The 25,021-nt window shown below is 38.1% G+C and overlaps 1 protein-coding gene across 2 annotated transcripts in view; it reads right to left on the reverse strand.

Moving 5' to 3' along the window:
• Positions 1-25,021, reverse strand: part of ZBTB8A (zinc finger and BTB domain containing 8A) — a 48,996-nt gene that overhangs the window by 18,591 nt on the left and 5,384 nt on the right. For both annotated transcript variants that reach the window (XM_074376938.1, XM_074376937.1), the window contains exon 2: positions 20,349-20,452. The gene's annotated coding sequence lies outside the window, so the exon portion shown is untranslated. The remainder of the gene's footprint in view (positions 1-20,348; positions 20,453-25,021) is intronic.

The following is a 25,021-nucleotide window of genomic DNA, read 5'->3' on the forward strand; positions in this document are numbered from 1 at the left end:
CACCCCTTCACCTCTTTGGTTCTTATGGTTTGGGAGATACCATCATGACTTAATCACTCCAGAGGTCAACCTGTGACCTTGACCTGGCAGATGAGAGCACTGTGGTTCCCATGGCCAGTTATTGGTTTGGGGATGGACACATCAAACAAGCAAGAAAAGGAGGTTCAATCAAACCGAATCTTAGCATGTTTATTGAAGCAACTACAAAAGAAGACCACTTTTATGAGGATATAAGCCTGGAGCTACTGTAGATGTTCTGCCACCACCAGGAGGGAGCTTGTAAGAGGAAGGATCAACACTGAGGAAAGCAGAACAGAGAAACAGAAAAGCCAGATCCTATCGACACTCATTTTTTCCTAGACCAGACACAGGTCACTTATTTCTATTAAGGGCCAGACAGGAAATATTTTAGGGTTTGTGGGTGTGAGAATGTGATTTATAATAAATATATATTTTGGACTTGGTCCATGGTTCCTGGCTCACAGTTCCTCAACCCCTGGAATTTCCTAAGCAATAAGTGCTCTTATTATAAGATGGGAGCATCTTTTGTTATATTTGGTCTTTTGTCTGCAATTCCTGAAGTCACTTCAGAACCATCAAAATGAAAAGGGTACCTTGCTATTTATAACAAGCCCCTTTCAAACACAACTGAGTTTACGCTAGTAAGGTGACTTTTGGAAGTCCCCTAAAGATTGGGGGGGTTGCCAGGGGAACCAACTAGGAAATTAGATGAATTAGATTAGAGGGTTGGAACTTTCAGTCCCACCTTGACCTCTGGAGAGAGGAGAGGGCCTGGAGGTTGAATCAATCACCAGTGGCCAGTGATGTAATCAATTGTGCCTATGTAATGAAGCCACCATAAAAACCCAAAAGGATGGGGTTCCAAGAGCTTCCAGGTAAGTGAACCAGAACTCAACCAGCTGCTGGCCCCAAACTCCATGGGGACAGAAGCTCCTGTATTCAGGATCTTGCCCTATGTAACCCTTCATCTGGCTATTGATTCATATCTTTAATATCTTTTGTAATGAACCAGTAGCCTAGTAAGTAAACTGGTTTCCTAAGTTTCGTGACCACTCTAGCAAATCAATCAAGGACGGGGTCCTGAGAACTTCTGATTTATAGCCAGGTGGTCAGAAGCATAGATAACAACCTGACTTTTGATTGGCATCTGAAGTGGGGGCAATCCTGTGGGACTGAGCTCTTAACCTGTGGAATCTGATGCTATCTTCAGGTAAACAGTGCCAGAACTCAGCTGAATTAGTGTTGGGAGAATTGCTTAGTTTGGGGGAAAAACACATAGATCATAGTGGGTCACAGATCTCTCTCACAACTACTCAACTTCACTGTTACATTGTTCAGTTCTGCCACCAGAGCACAAAAGCATCCAGACAATATGGGAATGAACAGTCATGGCTGTGTTACAATAAAGCTTTATCCAGCAATTCCACGCCTCGATATATAACCAAGGAAAACAAAAACAGTAATTCAAAAAGATAAATGCACCCTGTTCATAACAGAATTATTTACAATTGCCAAGACATGGAAGCAACCTAAGTGTTCATCAAGAGATGAATGGCTAAGGAAGATATGGTATGCATGTACAACAGAATACCACTCAGCCATAAAAAGGAAATTTTGCCATTTGCAATAACACGGATGGACTTGGAAGACATTATACTAAGTGAAATGAGTCAGACAAAGACAAATACTGTATGATATCACTTATATGTAAATCTAGAAAACACAACAAACTAGTGAATAAAACAAAAAAAGCAGACTCACAGATACAGAGAACAAACCAGTGATTACCAGTGGGGAGACAGAAGTGGGAAGGGAAACACAGTGGTAGGGAATTAAGAGGTACAAACTATTATGTATAAAATAAGCTGCAAGTATATATTGTACAACATGGGGAATATAGCCAATAATAATAATAACTGTAATTGGAGTATAACCTTAAAATGAACAAAATTAAGTAATTTGCCCTAATATATACAAAATCACATAGCTTGTATAAGGCAAAGTCTGGATTCAAATGCAAAAGTACTAATATTCTACTTTCTTTCTACTTTATAAAATACTTCTCTTATTCTGTGTTGATTTGGATTTAAATGTGCTATTTCATTTTTTTGCTTTAAAAAATCAACAGAATAAAAATAATTAAAACGTTTACTTATTTTATCATAATAATGATTAGTAATTTAGAATTTAAAGTAAAATAAAGTAATTTAAATGACCTACCAAAAAAAGCTTTGTTTACAAAATCAGCCACAAGCTATCTTTGCCAACCCCAGCCCTAGATCTAGTCATGTCTTAAGCTATATCTAGCCTTAGACTTTTCAGTTACTTGAGCCAATAAAGTCCTTTTTCTTAAGCTAATTTGAGTTGGCTTTCCTTTTAACCTGTAGCCAAAGAATCCCAATTTATAAGTTATATTTGAAGATTCTGAGTTCTTTGGTAATTGTCATCCAACTATTAGTGCAACTTTTCTTTAAAATCCACTCTTAACCCTGAAAGGAATCTAAGTTGGCTTCATAGAGGAAAGATTAATTGATGTCCAAGTCATTGCCAGTTCTTTTTCAGACATAAAAGTGTTACATAAACACTAATTCTATTCTTAAAAGTTTTAGTAAAAAGTTAACTCCTTGGGGATGAAGCAGATTTTTTTTAGCTTAAGTTTCCATAAGAATTTGCTTTCCAGGCACTATGTAGACATTCAAAGTGAGCATCAGTATTGTTAAGAGTTGCAAACTGTAGTCACTGTGTACAGATTTCAACAGGCTCCTCACTGAGAGTTGATAGGGAGTAGGAGGATGTTAACAGTGAAAGTAAAGTAGAAAATTATCTTCTCCTGACTAGAGAGACTTGAGCACTGCCTTTGACAAATAGAAGAAACAACAGAGGACCTCTGAAAGAAAAGGCTGAGAGCAGTGGCAAATGACTTCAGCAGCAGACTGTGTCAAAGGGCCATCACAAGAATCTTCCCTAAAGTGAAATACCCCAAGTTGGCAGCTGAGTTTCTAGTACTATATATTCCAATACTGAAAAGGAAAATATAATTTAAATATAGGATTGAGAGTGAGTTCCAGGGGCTTATGAAAAGACTCCAATAGATAAAAGGGAAAGGGCATTTCAAACACACACACACACACACACACACACACCCCTAGGTAACACACGTATGGCAGGGAGGAGAAAGAATAATCAAGGATGACTCTTAGCTTTATGGGCTGAGCACTGGCAAAATGGAGTTGCAATTTGTTGAAGTGGGGAAGACTGGGAGAAAAAACAGGTTGTAGGGACTGGTATCTGGAACTCAACTTTGGACAAGTTAAGTTTAACATGTCCTGTTATTCATCCAATAAGAGAAAGAGTGGGCAGCTGGATATATGAGTAGAGTTGAGGAAATACAACCAGGCTGGGGGTATAAGATTGGGACTCATCAGCCTATAGATGATATTGACAGCCATGAGGTTAGATGTGATCACCAAAGGAGGAAGCCACATATAACAGAGATGAGTCCTTGGCACTCCAACATTTAAAGAACAGAGAGATGAAGAGGACCAAGCAAAGATACCTAAGAGGAAAGCCAGGAAGATAGGAAGAAACATATCCTGGAGGTGAAGAGAGTGTTTCAAGGAAGGGGTGATCAATTGTGTTAGTTTTAGTAAGATGAGGACTAATAGTTGACCACTGGATTTATCAGTGTGTGTGTGTGTGTGTGTGTGTGTGTGTGTGTGTTATGGTGGCTTTAAGGGAGAATGGCGGGGGAGGGTATAGCTCAGTGGGTAGAGTGCCTGCCTAGCACACAAAAGGTCCTGGGTTCAATCCGTGGTACCTCCACCAAAAGTAATAAATAAACAGATAAATCTAATTACCTCCCCCATCAAAAAAATTTAAATAAAAAAAGGGGAGCATGGGATGAGAAACAAGCACACACAATTCTTTTCAAAGAGTTTTGCTGTAAAGGGAAAGAGAATAAGGGAGGAAGCAATAAGGGGAAGTAGAGTCAAGGCTGAAGAATTTGAATATTTTGGAAAGAAACAAAAACTGAAGAAATACATTTCCCGATGAAGCAGGAAGGGGCTGAGAACGCACTAAAATGGTTACCATTAGAAAAGATAAGTGAGGGGTTGGGAGAGAGGGTACCCTCTTTACAAGAGGAAGAGAGAGTGAAAAAGTGTACAGTATGTAAGGGAAGGGGATGATATGGGAGCTCATTATAGATGACTTTGAACTGTAAGTAAAATGTCACTATTTGTAAAAATGATGAGGATGGGGGAAATGTGGTAGAATTACGGTAGTTAAATATAAAAATGTCTATTTGATTTTCAATCTACTCTGATTTATACTTTTTACTAGAATCACAAGATTAAAGTATCACAACATAAGCTGAGCTTAGCAGATACTCAATAAATATTCAGCTGATTGGTGAAAATTGTTTCATTGCTAGATTATAGCAACTGACAGGCAGGAGAAGTTGCCATTTTTACCTTAACCGACCCATCTATGGCTGAATAAGTTTGTTCTTTCCTCTTGTCAGGAAGCAGAGCTCTCAAAACTAAGGCAATGGTTTTGGTTTCTGGACTGATCCTTTACCTATTGCTTACCTACTTAAGCCCCACAACTGCCCTTCTGTATTCCTCTCTCTTCTGACGGGGCTGAGAGTCTGCACCCTCATGACCCAGGATCTCTCATCAGTTAGCTTCCTGTGGGATATGCTGAATGGACCATAATGGAAATCAGAAGACCAGAGGAAGAGAGAAATTTCCAGCTTCTAGCTCTCAAAGTTGCTGGTGTTTTCTGCAACAACAGCAGGATGCGATGATCGGGGACAGCAGCTCAGGCCGACGCAGATTATTTTTGGTGGTTCCAGCCCTGATAGAGGTGGCAACTCTTCAGCAGATACAAGACTGACTGTGTCTCCAAAAGTGTAGCAGGCAATTTACTCTTGTGGGCTCAGCTTCAAGGACTTGTGAACTCTGAGCCCTTGTGATTAACAGCTTGTGATCTCTGAGTATCATTTCCTTCTTTCTTTTTGTTCCTCCATCCCCCATCCTCATGTGAGCCCTTCCAGGCCTTCCCACAGCTTGTAATTTCCTATATTACTTTATCTGTATCTGGAATATCTAGAATGACTTCCTTTTTCTGGATAGGACTCTTACTCTATAATCATGGCAACAGAAAGTGTCCCAGGAAAGAGACCCTCCAAAATAGGATTTGGGGACTGGTTTGCTCACTGTTTGAGCTTGAACAGAGTGATGACCTTTTGCCAATGGAGATGGAAATACTGGTAACTCATGTCATGTAGTCACACTATGATTACCTACCTTATCACCTGGGTTTGCTTAGGGTGAAGTCCTATTGACTTTGGGAGACCAAGTGGCTGCTGCATTTGGCCATCATGATGTAATAATGACTACAAGGACCTGGGAGGCTAGCTGCTTCTGACTGTATTGGAGCACTTACAGAAAGGAAATGACAAGCTCCAATCTTTAAATTCAACTCAAGTCACCATCAGAGAACCAGAGAACTCTGACCCTAAAGGAATTTCTTTGTGAAGCCACAGGGTGCATATACTAAAAATTAGACCCCAAATGTAACTGAGTGGGTTGCAAAATTACAACGTGAGTTGATTTTACATCCTGACCAACAGCCTTATGTGATGGGTATTGATTGTGAAGGAGACCCTCAGACTTGGAATAGGAACATTTAAATAGATTCAGATAATCTGGGAAACTTGAGCCTCTAAATTCCCATGAGCCTCCCTTGCCAGGGAAGCAGCCTCCCCTTCTTTGTCTAAGGAGACTAGCCTCCCCTTTCTTGAAGACAGTAGTAACTCATCTGAAGCAATTACCTTCCAAGGTGATGCCAATTTTCCTCAGACACACCTCACCACCCTTCATTGCCACCACACCATACCGGAGTCAGATCTCAGCATTTCCCAGGAAAGGTAATTCAAAAATACCATGCAGGAAGAGATAGTTAGTTGAAGTACTTAGGAATGGCTCTAAAAATCTGTTTCACAGGCTAACCACAACTTGAACTCAATGAGACTGAGATGCCAAAAATTCTGGCATAATGTGGAGGGAGAAACTCAAATGTCCAGAGGACACTTCACTAAGATATGATGGCTATCCTTTGTAGGATGGGGATGACAGAGGGAGAGGTCTTCACTGAAATGGGGATGATGAGATCCCAGAGTGGCAAAGGCCAAGTGACAGTGGTCAAATGTCAGAGACAATGTGTAAACAATTACCATAATGTGCAGAGGGGGTAGATCTCTGGTGATGGCTAACTGATCATGTTGTCTCTAGGAACTGTCTAGATGAACACTTACTAAAGTATTAAATTGGCCTATATAACAAAAAACCAACCAACCAACCATCAGAAACTCTAGGCCTATTGGGCAGCAATCTGATCTGGTTTACCATATTGGAGCATGACAGGCTACCATCCATACCTCAGACCTAGGCTGCTTTACAGAACTGGATTATAGAACATTTAACTGAAGAGGAGCAATACACTATCCACAAACACACACTAGACATTTCCTTCAAGTCTTCCTCAAAGGGATCTGAAGTGATGTCCTAGTAAGTCATTACTAAATGAATGGAAGTGAAGCCGTTTACTAGGATGACAGAACACTGGGAAAAGGGAAATAAGTATCTAGAGCTCTCAGGGATTACTAGATATTGGTTCTGCAATGGCATTAATTCCGGGGTACCGAAAACACTGTTGTGATGCACCAGCCAAAGTAGGGGCTTACTGAGATCAAGTGATAATGGAGTTCTGGCCTGAGTCTATCTCATCCTACGCCCATTTCTCCAATTTCTGAAGTACAGTGCCAAAAAGCCCTACTTAGCGACTGGCAAAAGCCCCACTTAGCGACTGGCAAAAGCCCCAAATTTGCTCCCTGATCATGGTGTGGGGGATATTATAGTAAGAAGGAACAAATAGAAATTCTTAACTTTCCCTCCCCACCAGGATAAACCAAAACCAATACTAAATCTTGCAGGTATATGCAGAGATTAGTGCCATCATCACAGGCTTCAAAGATTTGGGTAGCAATTCCTACCACTTCTGCATTTAATTTGCCTATCTGGCCACCTCTGGAAGGTGGATGGGTCTTGAAGACTGATTGAGGATTTTAGTATACTTAATCAGTGGGTAATTCTGATTGGAGCTGTTGTTCCAGATGTGATCTTTCTATTGGAGCAAATCAACATAGTACGCGTCACTTGGAATATGGCCACTGACTTGAAGAGATGCTTCTGTCTCTATACGGATTAGCAAGAAACATAAGCAGCAATTTGCTTTCACCTGTCAGGGATAACAGTTCACTACACTGATGATATTAGGCTGACTGGACATAATGAACAGAAAGCAGCAAGTATCCTATACCTTAGGAAGATAAATGCATGCCAGAGGTGGGAGACAAACGCCATGAAGACTGAGGGTCCTGCCTCCTTGCTGACATTTTGAGAGGTCAGATTATCTGGGACATGTTTGGATCAGCCCAATCTAAAGTGAGTAACTGCTGTACTTTGTGCCACCCACCATAAAAAGACAGACAACATGCTGCAGGAGTCTTTTATTTTTGGAGGCAACTATATAACTCATCTGGGTCTGATACTCCAACCTATATACTGAGAAATTCATAAGATGGCCATTTTCATTGTGGCCCAGTGCAAGAAAAGATCCTGCAGAAGGTCCAGGCTGTAGTGCCAGCTGCTCTTCTATGTAGGCCTATGACCCAGTAACTCCAATTGTGTTAGAGGTCTGTGGTAAACAGGGATGCTGTATGGAGTTTCTGGTGAGCCTCAGTGGGAGAATCACAGCCCTTAGAATTTGGGGGAAAAAATCCATGACCTCTTGTATGAGTCAGGATTCTGCAGAGAAACAGAACTAATAGGATGAATATACATATAAAAAGAGGTTTATTATAAGGAATTGGCTCACATGATTAAGGGGGTTAACAAGCTCCAAGACCTGTAATTGGCAAGCAGGAGAGCCAGGAGAGCTGATGGTGCAGTTCCAGTCCAAGTCTGAAGGCCTGAGACCCAGGGTGTAAGTTCCAGGGCAATGGTGGCAGGCTTGAGACTCAGGAAGAGCCAGTGTCTCAGTTGGAGTCCAAAGGCAGGGAAAAAAACGCCAATGTCCTAGCTCAAAGCAGTCAGGCAGAAGGAAATATCCTCTTATTTGCGGGGAGAATCAGCCTTTTATTCTATTCAGGCCCTCAACTGATTGGAAGAGGCCCATGCACATTAGGGAGGGCAACTTGCTTTTCTCAGGCTATCAAAGCAAGTATTAAAATTCACCCAAAACTTGACTATACTTCAATAAAAAAAAAAAAAAAAAAAACTCATCCAAAATCATTCTCACAGAAACATCCAGAATGTTTGGTCAGATAACTGGGAACACTGTAGACCAGTCAAGCTGACACATAAAATTAACCATCACACCTCTCCAGCAGCTAGCTGTTCTCTTTTTGGAAAAGAACTTTTGGAATGCCACCTACCAGGCCCTCTTAGAGCTTGATGCCTGGCCGTGGGACATCAAGTGGCCATGCCTGAGTTGCCTTTCCTGGGTGTCACTGACACACCAAATTGCACACTTGGGCATGGATATCAAGCACTCCACTATCCGGAGGAAGTGTTATGGACAAGACTGAAGTGAACGGGTCCCGTATACACAAATAAGTCCATGAGCAGATGGCACAGTTTTGACAGCACCTACTCCTAGTACATTGCTGCCTTTCCTCAACTCACACGTTTGGTCCCATGGTGAGTCCCATACAATGAGTTGACTGATTTAGAGATGATTTTGCACAATATGCTGGCACCAGCTAGAAGTGGATGACTGAAACATCACTACTCTAATCAGGAGAGTTCCCGAAAGATTCTGGGAAGGAAAAATCTCCCAGTGAGCATCTGGTTGTCCACTTGGCATGGACAAAGAGATAGACACAGGTACAGATTTTACCCTGATTCATGGACAATGGCTAACAAGTTGGCCAAACAGTCAAGGATTTAGAAAGAACCAGATAGAAGATCTGGTAAAAAAAAAAAGGGGAAGAGGCAAGTAGATATACCTCGGGTATGAGATTTTAGTGTCTCATGTGAATGTTTAAAAGGGTACCCACTGCAGAGGAGACTCTCAGAAATCAGGTGGACAAGATGACCTGTTCTGAGGCTGTCAGCCAGCTGTTTTACCTAGCCACCATGAAGCATGCTGTGTACTCCATCACCCAGAAGCAGCCTGCCTGATAAAACAGTGGAATAACTAACTGAATATTCCATGATGGCCCCATCTGAGTGATGATACCTTGAGAGATTAGGGTGCTATTCAAATGGATGTGGTATATGCTTTTAGCCACTGACCAATATATGACACTATTTTTTTCCATAGCTAGAATCCTCACTTCTAGAAATCAAGGGATGAAAGTAGCAATGCCTCCTTTCACTTTTACCTCTAACAGCCCACTTACAGAATTTCTGCTTTCTGTCCCTGTAGAGGTCTTAGCTCCTAAGATAGGAATGTTGCCATCAGGGAAACATTGCATGCTTCCATTAACTTGGATCATGACTGACCTAAAAGAGGAATTAACATCACCCATTTTGAGGAGACGGTGAGGGTGTCTTTGTTTGTATGAAGGATAGTTGCATAGTGGAAAGCAGATTTGTGAGCTCGTTTAGAATTTTAAATATGGGAAGAGTGGTATATATGGATGCCAAGCAGCCAAAGAGGGTGGACTATATTGGTTATTTGCCTGTCTCTCAGCTCAACACTTGCCATGCTCTACTCTACTCTATACTGATGTAATTGGAATTCTGCAAATGATATTTCCCAGGCTTCCTTCCTTGCAGCTGGCTTCCTGTTAGATTCCATCAATAGAAGGCACTGACAGGAGATCAGTAAAAGGAAAAAAAGCTTCCTGCTTTGGGAAATGCAGCAATTTCTGGTGGTTGCTGGCTGTTGGTGTAATGGCAGCTGAAGTGGGTGATTCTGGACTCCAGTAGACTTTCCAGCCTTTGGGCTTTCCATCTCTGATAGAAGTGGTACCTCTTTGGCAGATCCAGAATGACTGTGACAGCAACTCCAACTGTCAACTGTTGCACAGCAGCCAGCATAGACTAGTGAGCTCCAGCTCAGGGGCACAGCACCTTCTGATCTATGATTAGAATTCTTCTAGCTCCTCTGGCCCCTCTTTTTCTTTTTGCTGTTCCAACTCGTCTTAAACTTTTGGAAAGAATTTCATGTATTAAATTTCCTCTCTTTGAAATACCCAGAGTGGTTTCTGTTTCCCCGAGTAGACCCTGACTGATAACATTTCTGGTCCCCAAAACAGACAAATCAGCTGTCTAAGAAAAGGATCTATTGAGACTTGCCCTTCTGGACAAATGGCATATAATCTTCCCTCTCAGCTTCTCTCTCAACTTTTACTTCTTACAAACAGTCATAGTCGATTAGAAACTGCATTTATTTTGTTGTTGTTAATGTTGTTGTTTTGTTTTTGTCATTAACTTCTTTAAGCAAAATTTTAAACACTCACCAAAGCAGGGTAGATAATATAATGAATGCTTGTGTATTTCTTACTCAGCTTTAACATCGATGAATTTTGCTAATTTCGTGTCTTTGTTCATTTGTTTGTTTGTTTGTTTGTTTGTGGGGGGGTGGTAATTAGGTTTATTTATTTTTTTTATGGAGGTACTAGGGATTGAACCTAGGACCTAGAGTGCTAGGCATGCACTCTACCACTGAGCTATACCCTCCCCTTAATTGCATATCTTCTATCTGCCTCCATTCCCCCTCCCCCAAGAATATTTAAAAATAAAACCATAGGCATCAAATCATTTCATCCATAACATTTCATGTGTACCTTTTACATGAGCCTCCTTCCATATCTGTTATGATAGTTGGACTTCTGTTGTCTTTTGCCTGCACAGCATCCCTTTCTTCCTCAGCATAAGATTCTTCTTTTTCTTTTGGGAACTGCCTTCCACAATTTGGTGATGCTATTAATCCCTTGGCCTTCCTGACTGCATGGACATATGAACCAGACTGGTCAGTCCGAATGTGTTATGGAAGCTAGAGAATGAAGGTCTCACTACATGAGGGCAGAGGACTTAGGGATCATATAAGCCTAGAACTGCAAAAAGCTATCTTCTGTAAGTGGGAAAGCGCACCTAAGAATGATGCTAACACAAAAGAAAGCCAGACAAAATTGTTTTAGAGAGAGTCCTGATGATATATTATAACTCCTGAATCCAGCTGTGCCTAAAACCAATGCTCTCTTGGATTTTTAGTTACGTGAGCCAATAAATTTCATTTTCTGCTTAAATTTAAGCTTGACTTCTATCATGTGTGACCAAGAGTCATTTATTCCTAATTTGTGACACTCTCCAAGCCTGCAGCAATAGCCCTTTCAAGAATACTCTATTTAGCAGACAGAACTATATTTCTAGAAATGGGAACATTAATAGAATCTGTGCAATTAAGGTCATCATATCACTAAAGCATAGTTTCTGGTGTTGCTATTTTGCAGTTATTATTTCCCTTCATATCCGTTGAAGTCCTGGCATGCCTCCAGGCAAAGCTTCTTTCAACTTTATTCATTCAGATAGTTGTGAGTCATTTCTTCTCAGGCTACAATAGCTTTTATGATAGTTTTCATGATGTCAGTTTTCCACCAATCTCTAATTAATAGTTGACCAGTTTCCTGAATGTGTCTCCCTGGTTCAAACCACTGTAAAACATCTATTTTAACATCCAAAATAATATTTCTGTTTAGTACTTTTATAGTAATTTTAGCCTTAACACATCATTATAGGTCAAAATCATTCAGCAGAATGTAAAATAATGACAGAAAGTGAGACCATGGTGAAGAAACACAGATTAGTGAGGCTTTTCAAACTCAGGAACATACTATTTGCTAAATCAGCTCTCCTTAGTGCTAACTGAATTGAACTGGCTGAGCAGTTATTTTTTTATGTGCACTAACCACAATTCAGTACTGTATCAAATTTATAAATACAAACATATATAAAGATGAAGAGTACTATAATAAATTAGTGCTCAAGGAGTTATGTCTCTAATGAAGTTTCTTTCATGTTTAATATAACCCGGTTTCTAGCCAATAGTAGGCTTCAAAATCCCAAATCTCCCAGAAATTATTATATAAAAAGACTGAATCAGGGCTAGAGACTGAGGCCTTCACATTCTCATCATGTGCCCAAAGATCCAGCTTTTGCTCAGTCCTTACATGATCAAGTCTCTGAAGCACAGACACAACAGGGATACTATGCTAATAGAGGTAGAATACATTCAGAGTTATGTCATACAACTGCCAAAACAAAACATCTAGGAATATCACTAGAGAAGCATCAAATCAGTATCCAATCTTTTACTATCATATCCGATCAGTTAAAATTAATTCCTCTATTCTCATCGGAAGCATGGTAATGGGTCATGACTGTACAATTTTTTGCCGCTATAAATAATGCTGCAATGAATATCTTTGGTCACATATATAATAGGATATATGGAATAATGTGATTCCTAGAAGTGGAGTTGCTAAGTGGGTACAGACAGAATGCCTTCCCAAAGCATTGTATCAATTTATATCTTCACCAACACTAGATGACAGTGTCCTCTTCTTCCATCACTTCCATTAACTCTGGATATTATCTCTTTTAAATGCTTTCCCATCTACCCTTAGGGAGAAATATCAGGAAACTATCAATACTATTATTTAACATTGTCCTGAAAGTACTAGCCAATGGATTAGGCAAGATAATTGATACAAAGTATGAATACTGGAAAGGATGAAAGTTATTTTTATTGCAAATGATATTATATACCTTTAAATAGAAAGGTAAAATTAGAAAACTACTTTCTAAAGTAAAATTCTTGGGCTTTTGTCATGTTGGAGTATTTGGTACTAGACTTGGCCTTCTGCTATAAACAATCAGAAAACTAGACAAAATACATGAAAAAATTGTCTTCAGACAATGAAAACTGGAAAAGTGAGCCTGTGACCCCAGAAAAAGGGAATCAAATGAGGAAGCCTATTATCACTTTGGCTTTCTGCATTTTGATACAGGGAGAGGAATTCAAACTGGACTGAACAGTTTGTGTGTAAGAAGGCTGAGGTGCCGGGAAGTTGTAGGGCAAAGTACCAGAGGAGGCAACTACACAGACAATGAGATCAATAAATGTATACAGGAGTATTCTAGAGTCTGTGCTGAACACTAATGCACGCATGTGCAGGGAGAAACTACAACAGTTCAGGTAAAGAACAACTGGGGAACTATGAGCAGAAAAATTCCCAGAGCTCACACAGGGTTGAGAGACAATTAAGTTTTGACCAGCCAGAGTACAGATTCTTTACTGAACACCTAGGGTATTTAGTAGAGACCCCAGAAGAATAACACCTTAGTAGAAGGGCTAACCTAACTCAACAGTAAAGATCACTCTAAAAACTGCCCCAAAGCTCAAAAACAAGCTTCAAAATCATCAAACTGATCCATTTACAACTTAACTAACAAATAAACCAAAATTCAAAAGCTTTTAAAGAAAAACAACAAAATTCAAATATTCAAAAACATAATTGCAATGACCATCACTCAAACAAAAATCACTAGATATGTGAAAAAGCAAAAAAAAAAAAGTCACCCTAAAATCAGAAGAAAAATTAGTCAACAGAAACAGATCCAGAAGTGAAACAGATGCTAGATTTAGCAAACAAGGATGTAAAAAAGTTATTATACTTAATAAAATTTTATATTTAAAAATCTTGGGTTTAAATTTAATTTAAAATTTAAAGAAAAACATGAAAATACTGAGAGAAAGTGATGATATTAAAAAAATCAAAAATTGTCTAGAAATAAAATACAATATCTGAAATTTAAAATTCTTAGGTAGGCTTAATAGCAGATTATAAACTGCAGAAGAATAATCCATAAATGTAAAGAAATAGCAATGGAAATTATCTGAACTAAAGTTAAAAAAAAAAAAACAAGCTGACAAAAAATAGTTTTAGTAACATGTTAAACAATATCAAACTGGTCTAATATATTTATAATTGATGTTCCTGAAAAGGAGGGGCAGAAAAAATATTTGAAGCCAAGAGGAGAAACAGAAATATACTGTTTTATACAAATCGCCAATAAGCACATGAAAAAATGCTCAATAGCACTAATTATCAGAGAAATGCAAATCAAAACTACAATGAGGTATCACCTCACACCAGTCAGAATAGCCATCAATAAAATGTCCATAAACAATAAATGTTAGAGATGGTGTGGAGAAAAGGGAGCCCTCCTACACTGCTGGTGGGAATGTAATTTAGTGCAGCCATTTTGGAAAACGGTATGGAGATGCCTCAAAAAACTAAAAATAGACTTATCACATGATCCAGCAATCCCACTCCTGGGCATCTGTCCAGAAAAAGCTCTAATTCAAAAAGATACACATGCCCCAATGTTCACAGCAGCACTATTTACAAAAGCCAAGACATGGAAGCAACTTAAATGTCCACCAACAGAAAGTTGCGGTATATTTATACAATGTAATACTACTCAGCCATAATAAAGAATGAAATAATGCCATCTGCCACAACATGGATGGACCTGGAGATCATCATTCTATGTGAAGTCAGCCAGAAAGAGAAAGAAAAATACCATATGATATCGCTTATATGTGGAATCTAAAAAAAGATACCAATGTACTTATTTACAAAACAGAAACAGACTTATAGACAGAGAACACACTTATGGTTACCAGGGGAGATAGTGGGTGGGTGGGAAGGAATAAATTGGGAGTTTGAGATTTGCACTTCTTGGGGAGTAGTAGAAATATTAGGTATCTTGATTGTGGTAGTGGATTCATAGGTGTATACATCTATCAAAATTCATCAAATTGTATATCTGAAATATGTGTAGTTTACAGTACAGAAATTATACCACAGTAAAACTGTTTAATAAAAAAATTAGAGCTTATTACAAACAGTAAGAATTCTTACAGAATTTTTTTTGTTTGTTTCAGATAGAGAGACAGATTAATACGCAGAATCCCAGGTATGTGTTTATCGGGTCATGATGTAAAATGTAATATTTCATACTGCAGGTTTTGGTTAAGAAAAAGAGAGCGAGAGAGAGAGAGAAATACTGAGTTAAGCTGTTCAATAACAGAATTTGCCCCCTTGCAAAGTAATGAGTTCTGTGTTGCTACTGAGGTGGAGGCAGAATGTCATTATCTAGGGTGAATATACTTGGGGAATGTAGATGATTTCAAGAATTTATATTTTTCTTTATATTTGTTTACATTTCTAAAATGATTGTACATTTCTTTTAAAGTGATTTAAAATAGTTTAAAATATATATGAAACGTATTTTACAATAGAAATTAGAAATCTAAAATGGAAATGAGATGGTTTCTGTAGGTTTATATCTAGCACCATTTATCCTGGAATCCAAGGCAAAAACAAAACAAACAAACAAAAAAAGAGAAGCACAAACAATTTACATAGTGTTCACATCATTTCCCCAGTAGAAATGAGCATTCTTCTGGCACTAACTTCTATGAGGAATTTGTATGTGAATTCTTACATGAGGACATTAAATGTCATCACAAAGAATATCTGGATTAATCAATCAACTTCCTAATTGGTCTCCTTGTCTTTTATCTTTCTCCCCTCAATCCATCCTGAAGTATGTTATCTTTCTAGATTCTCCTGTTTAAAAATTCTTTAGTAGTTCCCTCTTGCCTACTAGATAAAGTCTATATTTCTGTGAATGGATTTAATACCCTTTGGGACCCAGCTTCTGCCAATCTCTGCATGCTCACCCCTGCCACCTACCTCATCTCCCATTCTTAAGCTATATGCCATTCCCAGGCACATTAGACCCTTCATGCCGCCAACCGTTTGTACATATTGTTCCCGTGCTACGATAAAACCACCCATTTCAATCTCAGAAACTCTTACCCCTCCTTTAGAGTCGGCTCAAACAGAGCCTCCCTTGGTAAGCTTTCCTTGACTTCCCTGGGCTCATGTTAATTGCTATTTTCTCCATGCCCCACTGTACGTTATACAAGTCTATCATGGCAATTGCTGGAATGCATTTTATTTGCCTGTTTGGATGTGTGTTTCCCTGCTACACTGTAATATCCATTTGAGCAGAGACCACATCTATGTGTATGCCCAGCCTTAGTTTAATGTTTGGGATGTGGGAGACATTCAACAAATATCTTCACTGGTGTCCTTACTGAACTAACAAAGGTTCCCCTAAAGTCAAGGACATGCTATAATTAATTCAATGAAAACATTTCAAAGGCAAACTAAGCTAATGTGCTTTGAGCACATTGTTCTTTGGAATGTTATCTTGACACGGGGTTCAAGCTGATTAGCTATCACACTTTTTTGTGTCCCCATTGTGTACTACATATAACTTTACTGTGACGCCTATCACACTAATTTTTGTGTCTATCTTTTCCTGTAAACTTTTTGAAGGCAGGTAATGTCATACTCATTTTCTTTTTTTAATTTCCATTTTACGGCACAGAGTTAAATGTTTGTTGGTGATATAAAATATATCCATTTCAGCTGGAAATTTAGCATCCTAATAGAAGTATCCCAGTAAAGTCAGCAAAAGAACAAGGATGTCCACTGTCACCACTACATATTATTTAACACTCTTCTGGAGACATTAGCCAATGCAATTAGACTCGAGAAAGAAACTAGAGAAAGGACCACTGGAAAGTAGGAGGTAAAATTATCATTATTTGCCAATAATATGATTGTATACTTGGAAAATGCAAGAGAATCAACTGTAAAGTTACCACAAACACTCAAATAAATTACATCTGTGTCTAAAGGCTGGCATTTTGGACTCTACTGACAAAAGGCCAAAGTACCTTGTCGCTACACCCGCAAACTACAAAAGAAGCTAACAGGAAATGAATGTTCTTCTGAATGTTGGAACTGCAAATAAAACGACATCTTAAGAACCTCAAAAAAAAATTACCACAAGCAAAAAGTATTCATAGGGGAAAGGAAGCTATAAAATTAATATTAGAAATCAATTAACTTTTATATATAGCAAAAAACGCCCACACTAGGTTAGAGATATAATGAAATAAGACTCCCATTTACAATAGCATCAAAAATACAAAATACCTAGGAATAAATTTAACAAGAAATGCACAAGACTCAAGAATAAAACTAAGGGACACAAGAGAAGACTATGGAAAATCAAACCCTCTGTAAATAGGAAGATTCAATCCTAGTATATCACCCTTGAGGGATGGGTTAGGTTTGGACAGATATGGAGGGAGGGCAAGGATGAGAGCAAGGAAAATGAATCAAAATCAACTGAGTATTTTCATTAAAAAAAAGAAAAAAGAAAAAAAGAAAGAAAATAGGAAGATTCAACATATTAAGATGCCAGTTTTTCCTAGTTATTTTATAATATAACATGATCATAATAGAAATACTAACAGGTTATTTTAAGATCAATACAAGTTGATGCTAAAGTTTTATGGAATAAATATGCAAGAATAGCCAGTTAAATTTGGAAAAAGGAGAACAAAGGAATTAGCATCAACAGATACACAATTATATTATATACTCCATCAGTAATTAAAACTGTGATGCTGGTGACAAAGAGAAGGACAGACCAGTGGCGTATATAAGGAAATCCAGAAATGTACCCCAATGTATGTGGGAATTTAATGTATGATGAACCAGTGATGAAAAGATGAGCAATTTACTAAATGGCATTGGGACAATTTCTAGTCTTCTGGAAAAAAAAATTTAACTGGCTTTACACTTCCCACCTTATATCAGGATAAATTCTATATGGATCAAAGACTTAAGTATGAAAACAAGGTCATAAAAGTGCTAAGAGAAAATATGGAAGACTTCATAAACCCAGAATGGGAAAGGCCTTTATAACCATGACTCTAAATACAAAAGCCATAAAATACAAAACTGATACATTTGATTACATAAAGATAAAACAAAATTCTGTATGGCAAAAAAAAAACACCACAAAACACAGGCAAAAGACAACATGGCAAAAACATCTATTAGAGAAAAGGGCAATCTCTACAATATACACAAGGCTTCTAAGAAATTGGCAAGAAAAAGAAAAATAATCTGACAAAATGAGACAAAGGACACTTCACAGAAAAATACAAATGTCCCTTATCACATGAAAGGATGTTCAACCTTAGCCGTAAAAATATAAATGCAAATTAAAACTACACTGTTGTTTCATTTTTCTCCTCTCAAATGAGCAAAAAATCCAAAAATTTGATAACATTGATAAGACTGTGGGAAAGCAGGCACTTTCAGTCTTTACTGGTAGGAATATAAATTGGTATGACCCCATGGAGGGCAATTTGCAATAACTCTCAAAATTACGAATGCATATATTCTCTGATCAGGCAATTTCTGGGAATTTATCTCACAGGTATACTGGTACCTGATCAAAGTGACACATGTGCATAGCTATTCACTGCAGCACTGTTTATGATAGCAAAAGATTAGAAAAATGTCCAACAGTAGGGGAGGACAGTCATATGGAAAGATGGCTATGATACATATATGGTAACTATGACACATATAGTTAAGTTTTGAAAAAGCAAGAAAGAGTGTGTGTGTGTGTGTGTGTGTGTGTGTGTGTATGGGAAAAAATAAGCAGAAACTCTGGAAGGATTAACAAGAAACCCAGAATAGTTGCCAATTGAAAGTGAGATATAAAAAAAAAAAAATGTGAGGTGGGACCTGGGAGACAGAAGGCAAAGATGGAAGGGAGACTTTATACAGTAAACTTGTTTAATATTTTGAGTTTTGAATCATACGAATATACTCAAAAATAAACATTTCAAACTGTGTCAAATGAGTGGGTGAAATACTAACTATCAGTCTCACTCACGTTTAGCTAGATCTAGGTTGTAATTCAAGATTAAGATATCTCAGGAGCTCTCAGAGTAATGATACTCTGTGTCTACTTAAATCAAGATTCATGTGCTCCATGAACAAGTGACAAGATGGCATTGTATTATGAAAAGTCATGAGGTTGTATTTCTTGGGAGAAAGAGAGAGAGAGAGGAAGAGGGGGAGAGAGAGAAAGACAGAACAAACCAAGCTACTTCCAGATGAACAAACAGCTGCACTATTGCAACTGTCAGTCTGGTTACCTGCCTGAACACAGTGATGATGGCAGGAATGGAAGATGGAAAATACACAGAAGACTTGAATAGGAAATAAATCCGTGGGTCTTGATGGCTGATTGAAAAATCCTACTACATATGTTCAGAAAGTCCCACTGAAGTCACCCAGATCTTTCACAACTCCTATTCAATTTGCATAATTGTACCAAAGTGTACCACAATTTGTAATTGGCTGTGGAAGGCTAGAGAGACAAAAAGAGAACACAGTGATTTTTAAAGCCTAGGTGTTTTGTAGTATCACTAACAAAAGTTAGGAAGCCAGGAGGAAGAAAGCCAGGTTTAGAGCAAAAGCAATGACTTAGGTCTGAAGTACATCACGTTTGATGTGAGTCGGAAAATCAGGTTGCTGTGGTCAGACGGCCACTGCACGTGCTAGTCTGAAGTTCAGAGGAGGGGAGGGACGTGTCCCCAACTGTGGAGCACAGTGGGGAAGAGAAGCCAGTGTTATCAAGAATCACAGGGAGACTCAGAAGAGAACGTGTACACCAAGGGTGAGGAGCTTCAAGAAGCAGTGAAGAGGTCAACATGGTGAAAAATGAAAGGGCCACAGGCAATAATAATAGTAGCAATATGCATTGTCTCCTTAATCCCGACACACGATAACCTATCAGACAGATGGTATTATTAGCCCCATTTACAGAAAAGGGTATTAACCCAGACAGTGACTCCAAAGCTCCAAGATGTAACTGATGGGCTAAACTCCTTCATCACCGTCTTGGGGAGAGCTGGAAGATCACAGTTCTGACACTAGTTCTACCAATAAATCAGCTACACGTCCCTGGACTAGTAACTTGACCTTTCTAGGCTCCATTTCCTTCTCTGTAAAGTGAGAAGATTGGTCTAGAAAATCTCCAGCTCTTATGTAATCTGAGTCTTTGATTAAGGCAGAATAGAAATGTTACATACACAAGAGAGGCAAAGAATTAAAAATTTAGCCATAAGTGAACAGGGAGATCTAGCCAAGAAAATCAGAATACTGAATGTTTTATGTAGTGAATTTTCAAGCAATAAACCCATACTCTGAAAAATAAAATCTGTAATTGCAAAACTCTACTTTTTATTTATATATTTAAGTTAGGTGTAGTATCAAAAAGTAAAATTTTTCATACCTGGAAATTTACAAATGCTGCTCTTGAAACCCTGCTAAGTTGATTGAATGGAATAAAAAAGTGAAGATTCCAAGTCAAACACAGTCTATGTATGAAGGATTGTCCTGTAGAGAGAGAAAGTAGCTATTTATAATGAACTTTTGTTATAAGAGACAGACACATCTGCTAAGGTACATAATAAATATTTAAATAAATTATATGGGAGAATTTATCAGGTATCACTTTTTAGCATATAGAAATAGATAATCTGGCATAGAATATTAGTTAATGGAATTTATCTATCTATTTATAATCTGAACCTTAATATTAAAATCTGCAATAAGAGATTTCCAAAATTAAAATACATTATGGCAAATTGAAAGCAAACATACTTTCTAACTTTGAGAATAAAATAAACTTCTTAAGACAACAGCTATTCAAAGGCAAGCCAACAAATGAAATACCAAGACAGCAACATATGTTCTATTACCCTTTTCCTGCAAATGGCATCAATATGATTTGCAAAAAAACCAAACAGAATAGCTTTAAAGATTCAACTTGTAAAATTAAACATTTCTTAGAAACTGTATGGTTAAGAGGAAAGTGGGAAAGAAAAATTCTACTACATATGTTCAGAAAGCCCCACTGCAGTCACCCAGATCTTTTATTCAGTTTGCCAGATTGTACCAGAATGTACCACAATTTGCAACAGCAGCTTAACAACTCTTGTATTAAAAATGTTTCAGTTTCTACTATATTCCAAACCTTTTTCATTACTAAAAAAAAAAAAAAAAAAATCTGTTCAACTCTTTTGTTCATTGACCACAAAGTTGTTAATGTAGAGAGTGTTAAGGCTTTATGTCCATAGACAGTGGAAAAATGAATTTAATGCTTTTAAAAATCAATCGATTCAGCTAAGAATTCCCGCTGAAATAATTTTGACTAAATTAATGAAATCACTTTTTAAAATAATAAGAGTTTTTTTCCAATTATGAAAGTATAAAGAAGAAAAAAACTTTTAAATGAGTGCCCTGAAAACACAGCCAGAGAAGAAAGAACTGCTCAAATATACTTTAGTTAGTAAAACAAATGCATCAACTACCCACTCATGAGGAGGTCTGAATTCTGGCAACTTAAATCATTCAAAACACTGCTGACCTAGAAGCTTACAAAAAAAAAATTTTTCAGCAGCCACCAAAAGAGAAAATAGCCAAGATGATCTGAGTATTCCATAAAGTGTAATGTGATTTCCTCTTATGACTGGCAAAGTTTATTGGAAAAAAAAAAAAAAAGTCCCACATCTCTACAGCTGGGAAGAATGGGATTTTTAAAAACTTAAAGGGATAAAGAGCCAGCTGAGAGCAAAAGGTGATGGAGCTGGGAAGAAGCAAACCTCTGAGAGTGGGTTATCAACACTACTTACGTGTTACATTTAAAGTACAGTAAAGAATAGAACTGGCTATGGAAAGGATTTTAAGAAACATCCAAAATTAAAACAGCAGTATCTAATTTAAGGGTAAACTAGGACTTTGTAGTTGGGGGAACAAAATAAACAACTTTTGAGAGCAACTTCTTGCGACCCTAAAAGCTCACCTATCCCTAGTCTCAGTGAGCTCGGAGGGCACTCAGCAAAGGGTTTTTACTTTGATAGCTTTAACTTCACTATTTCAACAGTGCTACTGATGAGCACTTACTAGTATTGTCTAGTGTACTCGATCTGTACAGTGGCAAGCAAAAGTTAATTCTGTGGCTTTTTAAGAGAACTGACTTCTGAACATAGAGTGTGCCTGAAACAGTTTACACATACTGATGAAATGTCATTTTTAGGGATAACCACCAAGTTCTACCCTAGCAGAAATTAGTTAAGAGGAGATTTGTGTATTAAACCCCAGCATCCTTTCTATCTATCTATCTACTTCCTTCTGGAAAATTAAAAAGTCCATTTCCCAGACTCCTTTACAGTTAAGTTTCCCCATGTGAAACGGGGTCCATCCATCAGATGTTGTGCTGTGAGATTTGGAAGGAAGAAATGAGGCAGGAGCCATTTTTCTGCTGTTTTGGCTGTTAATGCTGGCAAGCACATTTATGGAAACATTGGGTTTTTCTGCAGCATTCCAGTCTCCAGAGCCTCATGGCTGTCGAGAGACAAGTTTGGTGGAGGCATTCATCGCTAGTTGGTGGGTGTTGAGGGGCAGTTTCCGAATAGCAATTTTTTGACCCTTGAATTGCAGTGAGCAACGTCATTCGGCACTTAGAAGTGCCATTGGTGGCCTCCTGACTCCCTTCCCTGGAGGGCCTGTTTGGCAGTCTGGTCCTGGGAATAATTTCTGAAGGCCCAACCTGGAGCCCACTCCTCCTAGCCCTTCCAATGATTTTGTAAGCGTTCAGTTCCCTTTAGAAAAGGAATTAAAATGCTGGAGTGGTTTTTCTTTCCTGCAACTGGGCCCAGATGACATGTTAGCACATCAGTTGCCTCAAAATGTAAGCAGAAGTGTGAATAGTCTGTCTGTGAGCAGTAGTACTGGGCAGTGCTTGAGGGTACAGGCTCTAGAATCAGATTGCCTCAGTGCAAATTCTGGCTCTGCCACCCATTAACTGGATAACACAGGAAGTTACCCTCCCTGTGCTTCAGTTTCTTCATATGTAAAATAGGACTAGTAATAATATCTATATCTTCTAGAGTTATGGGACAGAGTAAATGAAAAGATAATCTAAGTAAAGTGCTGACAACAGTGGCTGGCTTATAATAAGCCCTCAAGCTTATTTTATTTAGCTATTATAATAATAATAATAGGAATCACTATTATTAATTATGCAGACCACTTTAAAACACATGCTTTAACTGAGTAGAAAATATAAACATTTTAGAATTTTATTACCACACATTTTCTTGTGTGGCCTAAAGAATGCCAACTTAAACAAAAGTAGACACAAAAAATTTGACTAGTTCCATCATATCTGTGTACCCAGAGAAAGTGATCATTTCAAAACTACAGTGTACCTGAGGATAGCAAACCTCCACTCTAAGGTCAACTAATTAGTTAGTCTAACTAGTTATTGTAGACCTCACCCTAAGGAAGAGTTATTCTTTAGAAACAATTTTTGCCATTTTCCATTTCAAATGTTACCTCATTAATTATGCTCTATGAACCAAGGTGTTTGTTGTTTTTGTTTTTAGTGCTCACAGATTTCATTACAGCGACAGTGGTGGCAGTGGCAGCCTCAGCCCAGCCCACCCTCACCCACTATTTCTGGCCCAGAAGAGGGACAAGGGGAGGCTCATGGCCCAGCAGAACTGATGGGGGTAGTGTGGGGGAACCAGGACAGGGATCCAGGGACATAAACTCTGTACAGATACTAAGGGCTACTGCCCCAAGGCCCTACTGTGCCAGGGTACCAGGTGAGGCAGGGTGACTGACCCACACACTCACAAGGTGTTTGTTATTTAGATTTTGTTTCACCTTCAATAAGATGTAACTGACAAAATTATAAGTTATTTAAAGTATACATCAGTGATATACATATACGTGGTGAAAGGATTCCGCCCATAATTAATACATCCGCCACCTCACATATTTTTATATATATATATTTTTTTTGGTGAGAACATTTAAGTTCTACTCCCATAGCAAATTTCAATTATACAGTACAGTGTTATTAACCATAGCCACATGTTAGACATTAGATCCTCAGACCCCAATCATCTGACAGCTGAAAGTTTGTGCCTTTTTACTAACCTTTCCCTATTTCCCCCACCCCAAGTCTTCAACAAGTAGTTTCTACTCAGTTTCTATGAATTTGACTTTTTTTATTCTACATATAAGTGATAACATGCAGAATTTGCCTTTCTCTGTCTGACTTATTCCTCTCTGCATAATGCACTCAAGTTCCATCCATGTTGTCACAAATGACAGGTTTTTTTTTTTCCTCAGGGCTGAATATTATTTTGTTATATATATGAACCACATCTTCTTTATCTATTCATCCATTAAAAGACACTTAGGTTGTTTTGTTATTCAGCTTTTTAAAATGTTATCACAGAGGTGATTTCATGAAAATAGGATCGTACTTGACAAGACTTCCAATCTGAAAGTTTAAAATTTTAGTGTTTAGGCTTAGAATACTATTCTAATGTACACATTATGAAGGTCTTAGGTAAAATTATGGTCTGGTTTGGTTTGCTGAAGTGTCTTCTGATGATGAAAAATACATAGCAGATTTTGGAATAAAGCTTCCCCCAAATATTCTGAAATTGTAAGAACCTTATATTACGCCTTATCCAACAATGGCAGTGAGATAGAGAGACCAAAGGTATTCGTTATACCCTCGATGGTTCAGATGTTGCTGAAAGTCCAGGACTCAAAGCAGTGGAGATTTTCTGAAGGGTTAGAAAAGCAATTGAAAGAAAGCTACTTCATCTTTTGATTCAGTAATTACTTTTACATTGTTCTGAATTGCATAAGCTATACATGTTTTCCTACTTTTTAAGAAAAAAACCTTTTGGCGGGTCCTCTGTGGGCCTCTCATAGTACCCATGCCAGAGAAAGTTGCAGCCTTGAACCACTGCCCAGCCCTCTCACCTGTGTGGGCTGTGAGCACTGAAGAGGGTTATACAGTGTAAAACAAGAAAAAAAAAAAACTCTTTTTTTCTATTTTCATGAGAAGGTCAGATATTCAAACTGAAATGTGAAATG

Source organism: Camelus bactrianus, chromosome 13 (assembly GCF_048773025.1).
Source record: "Camelus bactrianus isolate YW-2024 breed Bactrian camel chromosome 13, ASM4877302v1, whole genome shotgun sequence".
In the NCBI taxonomy this organism is placed as follows: domain Eukaryota; kingdom Metazoa; phylum Chordata; class Mammalia; order Artiodactyla; family Camelidae; genus Camelus; species Camelus bactrianus.